The sequence below is a fragment of the Hyperolius riggenbachi genome, chromosome 12 (assembly GCF_040937935.1).
Source record: "Hyperolius riggenbachi isolate aHypRig1 chromosome 12, aHypRig1.pri, whole genome shotgun sequence".
In the NCBI taxonomy this organism is placed as follows: Eukaryota; Metazoa; Chordata; class Amphibia; order Anura; family Hyperoliidae; genus Hyperolius; species Hyperolius riggenbachi.
In genome coordinates this window covers 182623342-182629565 of record NC_090657.1, presented here as the reverse complement: position 1 = coordinate 182629565, position 6224 = coordinate 182623342, and positions in this window count along the sequence as shown.

Genomic DNA, 6224 nt, shown 5'->3' with positions numbered 1-6224 from the left:
ATAGATGGCAAGCTTTAAAGAGGAACTGCAGTAAAAATAATGTAATGAGAAAAGCACATCATTTTTACAATAATTATGTATAAATGATTTAGTCAGTGTTTGCACATTTTAAAATCTTTCCTCTCCCTGATTTACATTCTGACATCTACCACATGGCAACATTTTTTACTGCTGTCAGGTGATGTCTGTGGAAAGAGATGATGCAGTTTTGGAAGTTGGAAACAGCTGTTATTTCCCACAATGCAACAAGGTTCCCACAGTGTGATGTCAGCACCATGGTGCTCACATCACACTGTGGGAGGGGTTTCACCGCAATATCAGCCATACAGAGCCCCCTGATGATCCGTTTGAGAAAAGGTAAAGATTTCTCACAGGAAAGGGGGGATCAGCTACTGAATGGGATGAAGTTCTATCCTTGGTTACAGTTCCTCTTTAAGTCTTAAAGGACACCTGATCTGAGAGGGATATGGAGGCTGCCATATTTATTTCCTGTTAAACGATACCATTTGTCTGGCAGCCCTGCTGATCTGTGTGGCTTCATAATTGTCTGAATCACACACCTTAAACAAGCATGCAGCTAATCCAGTCACACTAAAGTAAAAAAAAAACTTTTACCTCAAGGACTAATACAGAAATACAGAATCCCACCCTGCATACATACAATAGCAGGTTTGCAGAATAAATCTGCAGGAGGAGCTCGGAGAGAATACGGAATAACAAGTCTGCTAATACCCTACTACTAAAGTCAAACATCTGATCTGCAGGCTTGTTCAGGGTGTGTGCCTAAAAGTATTAAAGGCAGAGGAACAGTAGGGCTGCCAGGCAATTTACATTAATTAAAAGGAAATACATATGTCAGCCTCCATATCTCTCTCACTTCAGGTGTCCTTTAAAGTGAACCTTAAAGAGACTCCGTAACAAAAATTGCATCCTGTTTTTTATCATCCTACAAGTTCCAAAAGCTATTGTAATGTGTTCTGGCTTACTGCAGCACGTTCTGCTATCACCATCTCTGTAATAAATCAACTTCTCTCTCTCTTGTCAGACTTGTCAGGCCTGTGTCTGGAAGGCTGCCAAGTTCTTCAGTGTTGTGGTTCTGCTATGAAGTCCCCCATCCAGGCCCCTCTCTGCACACTGCCTGTGTGATATTTAGATTAGTGCAGCTTCTCTCTGTTCTATTATCTTTTACAAGCTGGATAAATCCTCCTCTGAGCTGGCTGGGCTTTCACATACTGAGGAATTACATACAGGCACAGCTGTCTGCACTCTGCAGGAAGAAATAGCCTGACACTTCAGTGGAAGATAGCTGCAGGGGGAAAGAAACACACAAATGATCTCTTGAGATTCAAAAGGATGGCTGTATACAGCCTGCTTGTGTATGGATGTATTTTCTATGTGTGGACATACTGTACATCAATCTACTTCCTGTTTTGGTGGCCATTTTGTTTGTTTACAAACAAACTTTTTAAAACTGTTTTTAACCACTTTTAATGCGGCGAGGAGCGGCGAAATTGTGACAGAGGGTAATAGGAGATGTCCCCTAACGCACTGGTATGTTTACTTTTGTGCGATTTTAACAATACAGATTCTCTTTAAGTGTACTTAATAAATGAGTTTTACTCATCTGGGGCTTTCCTCAGCCCCATGCAGCCGATCGGTGCCCTCACCGTGCCTCTGCGATGCTCCAGTCCCCGGCGGTGACCACTTCCGGTTTCGCCGTCAGGACCCGACAGGCATGGGAACGCGAGGGATTCTTTGCGTTCCCAGACAAAATATCGCCCCCTATGCTGCTATTGTGGCCTCCTATTTTGGCTGGGAATGCAAAGAATCCCTCGCGTTCCCATGCCTGTCGGGTCCTGACGGCGAAACCAGAAGTGGTCGCCGCTGGGGACTGGAGCATCGCAGAGGCACGGCGAGGGCACCGATCGGCTGCAGGGGGCTGAGGGAAGCCCCAGGTGAGTAAAACTAAAAAAATTTTAGTACACTTAAGTGCCTCTTTAAAGGGACACATTGATTTTCATTTTTTAAAAGGTTTGTTTAGTAAACCTCCATGTTTACTTTGGTATTTAACGGCTTATTGTTTCAGGACGTAGATTCGACGTCATAATTAGTGTTGCTGCTAATTTTAGGACTCTACGTCCACCATTAAAAATCGCAGCTCCCCCCTGCGTGTGCATATGTGTTTACAAGGGCGCGCCCATGCACGCTCCCGTGCGTGGACATGATCATGCATGCTCATGCACGTGCGCAGGCACACGTGCACGGTCCTGTGCTAAAGTGAATGTTTGCAGCTAGCAAATAGCAACAATCATCCAGATGTGTTTCAGCTTGATCAGATAAGTTCACAAAAAGTCCTGAGGGGCCACATATGCCCTGATTGGCATCTCAGGTTCAGGGACCTGGGCTCAGTTTTCTGTCGACAAAACTGTCCCATCACGAAGCCAGGGATATAGGTTGTTAGCTGCCTATTATACCCATACAGACAAAGACACAGTCCCGGCCATATATGTTCCATATAAGGAAATGATCAATTGTAAAGGTAATGGCTGAGGTAAAAAATATTTATAATATATAAACTATTCTCATTCTGGTAATGGGCACTATACTATACGTATTAATATTATATACATAAGCGCAGTTTCTAGGCTAAATCACACCCAGGGCGAGGGTGTAAAAATTGCGCCCCCACCGCTCGCGGACTCTCGAACCCCTACTCTTTAGGCAAAATCACTCAGCCACAGGTCACAAGTAGATCTGCCTACTTACTAGCGACCAGCCGCTCATTCAGGAATAAGCAGGGACCAGGAAAACATACAGGCAAATAGAGCCTGGCAAGCCGACTCCTCCATGGGCACCACACACTGACAGTCTGCAGTGCCGCTACAGGACATCAGGTGTCATCACGTGGTGGTGACAAGATGATGACTTGACATCTGACGCAGGCAGCTCAGGAGGAGTCAAGGAAGGTGATCACACTGGTAATCTTCTTCTTCCATTTGGCTGCACCGGGCATCACCAGCTCCTTAGCAATTATGTCCTTCTGCCTGCGCCCCCCTTCTACTTGCCGGTCTGCACCCAAGGCGGTCGATCTACCCGCACTGCCCAAGAAACGGCCCTGATATCACTAGTAATTAAATGAGGCGTTATTATATAATTTATTGAAACTACATCATCCTACAGGGCCCCAAATCTACTATCTTGCCAAGGGCCAAATTACATCTTAAGCAAGCTCTGTCACTGGGTGGTCACGTTACAGTCCTCATTGCTTCCTTTGGCATTTAGAAATCAGGTGCAGTACGGTATTTGCATCTAACGTATTATAGCACTTTATAGAGCCTATTGAGGCATCACAGTGACACTTTTACAGCTTTTACAGGCTTGTAACCGTGTGATTGTGGTTTGTTGTTATTGCTTCTTAAGAAATGACCGCTCCACTGATAAGCCAAATGTCTCAGCAGAAATGAATTTACAAGAACGTTTATTGTAATTGAGGTGATTTATTACATCACAGAATTAGTGTTTGCAGACCATAGGGGAGGGTTGGCAGTTCTGGCCGCCAAATACAATTGTCTAAATAAAGTTTATGGTCCAAAGCTACGTACACACGTCAGACTGCCGTCTTGTACAAACGCATGATCACTGACGGCAGTGTGCCAATTGAACAACGTCATCATGGCGCACTTGAATTCTATGACGGCACAGGGGTGGTCTACCGATCGGATCGTTAGCGGAAGCTCAAAACTGAGGATGCGGAAGTACGTAGCTAGCCACACACGAGTGCTTGGAACAGAGCGGTTGTTTATCATCTTCCAATTTATGTCTTTAACAGACTAACACCGATTATAGTTTGAACGGATTCAGGGTGGGCAGAGGCAAGAGAGGCTCCAGCCTCAGGGCGCAGTGCAGGAGGGGCGCACAACTCACTCAGCTATCATTCCCCTATTGTGTTTGAAGCAGAGATAAATAAGAAAAGGGGATACATGTCAGTGACCGCAAGCCAGATAACTAGAGATTAAGGTGTTGGGGAGGTTGGGGGCTCTGGGGCGCCTCTTAGTCTAATAGCAATCACTTTGTGTCAGCTGGGGTGGGAGAGATGGAAGGGCACACTTTGGTGTCTCAGCCTTGAGTGCTGGAGGACCTTGTTTTGAAAAGTCAAAATCTGAGTCTTTAAAGTAAAAAAAGGTAAGCAGTTAGGGCTTGTTCACACTATGAGCGTTTGCATATTTGTTTAAGCACTGGCGATTTTAGAATTCGCCCTGAAAGCGCTTGTTCAATGATTCCCTATGAGAGTGTTCACATATGAGTGGTTCGATTCCGATCCACTTTGAAAAGCGCTGCCTGTACCATTTTTTTAGCACTTTGGCTCAATGGAAGATATAGGGAAATCGGTAAGCGCTTTAAAAAGCGATTTGTATATCGATTTCCTGAGCATTCTATGCATTCTATGAATAAATACATTGTATTTAATTATTTCCAGGTGAAATAATTCACTTCCTGACTGACGTCAAATTGCTCTGCAAAAGCGTTTAAAAAAGCGCTTAGAAAATGTAGGGAAAGGTACGTAGGTATTAAAAAAAACACAATAAATCACTCAGCGTTTGAGATAGTGCTGGCGATTTATAATGTGAACATAGCATAAAAATCTGACCGAACTGACAAGTTTTGGACTAGTCCATCACCTCATGTGGGATTCTCTGGGTTTTCCTTATTTTTAAAACATTTCCTGAACTGCAGTGGCTAACTCTAACTGCCACAATAATGTGCAAGTGAGTATGGAGGCTGGCTGGTATCTTATTATTTTGACAGTTAAAGGAAATGCTTTTAAAAACGAAGAAAATTCAGAGAATCCCCCATGAGGAGATGGAATAGTCCAAAACCTGTCAGATCTGTCTGATTTTAAAGTGTGCCTGAGATTAATTAAAAGGAAACATTCATACATACCTGGGTCTCCCTTCAGCCCCCTTCGCCCTGGTCATTCCCTCGCTGCCAACCTCCACCTCCTGGATCCTCCATGATCCTTCTGGTAACTTTGGACAGTCGGCGCTCCTGGCAGCGTTTTGCACCTGTACAGTAGTACTGTACATGCGCAGAACACACCCAGCCATGGGAGTGCAACAAGGCGCATACGCAGTAAGCCCCGATTACCGAAGTTAGCGCAGGATCTAGGATGTGGAGGTCGGCAGCAACCGAGCGAATGGATCTGCTAAGGTGGACATATTGTTCCGTGTTCTTTTCGGACGACAATGATCTAATGTGTGTATGGAGCTTCATGTAAGTTTAAATTCCCTAAACTAGATTTTCTGCTACCCAGGGGCATTGCTAGCCCCAAAGATCAGTGGCAGCTGTGGTGCCTCAATGGCGGGCATGTTTTGAAGATGTGATGCATCAATCGGGGGTATGCTGGGTGTTGTGGTGCCTCTGTGGGCATACTGGGGGCTGTGGTTCCATGCCGGGCCCTGTGATGCATTTATAGGAGCATGCAGGGAGCTGTGGTTCTTCTATGTGGGCAAAAGTTTCCCTGGTAGCGGTATATATGGGGCAGTGCAGCAGGAAGTGATTCTCGTCCTCGAGGGTCTTCTGCTCACAGTGTTGGCATAGTCTCTCCTCCCTGGGTTTGTATGTCTGTCTGTGTCTCCCAGACTCTCTATTTCGAAGTTGGAAGGGGCTCAGGGTTTTCCTCTATTGAGAGTGTTGGAAATTTTCCATGTATGCGGCTATTTTGTATTCTCTCTGAAGGGACTGGTATATGGTGAGCTTTTGTGACTGTTTTATTTAATTCCTCCATTTAACTACATAGTCCTCTTTGCTCTTGGCTGTGGTGTGCTTTATCTGGGCTCTTGATAGGACCTTTGGATCTGGGTTTGGAGGGAGCAGAGTGTTGACCACTACTTTTAGGGCACCTGGGCACATGGCTTTTCTTGGTCTTCATTGTGCAGCATGGCTTTGTAGTGGGGTGAGTCTGGCCTGCTGCTCTGTAGGTGGGCCCAGTAGAACAACACTCTCTTCTGTATCTCAAGCAGTAGTGGGAATCTGCTCAGCTCCTCAGGCATGGTTTGAGGTACTCCAATGGACTTGGAGGAGGTGTTTGCAGAATACCAGATGGAATATTTCTGAGGGGCTTAATTGATCAGGGTAGGTTATGAGGCCCCATATTTCCCTTCCGTAGAGTAGGATTTGGGGGGTTACACGGTCAAAGACTTTCAGCCAGACCTTCACCGCTGGTT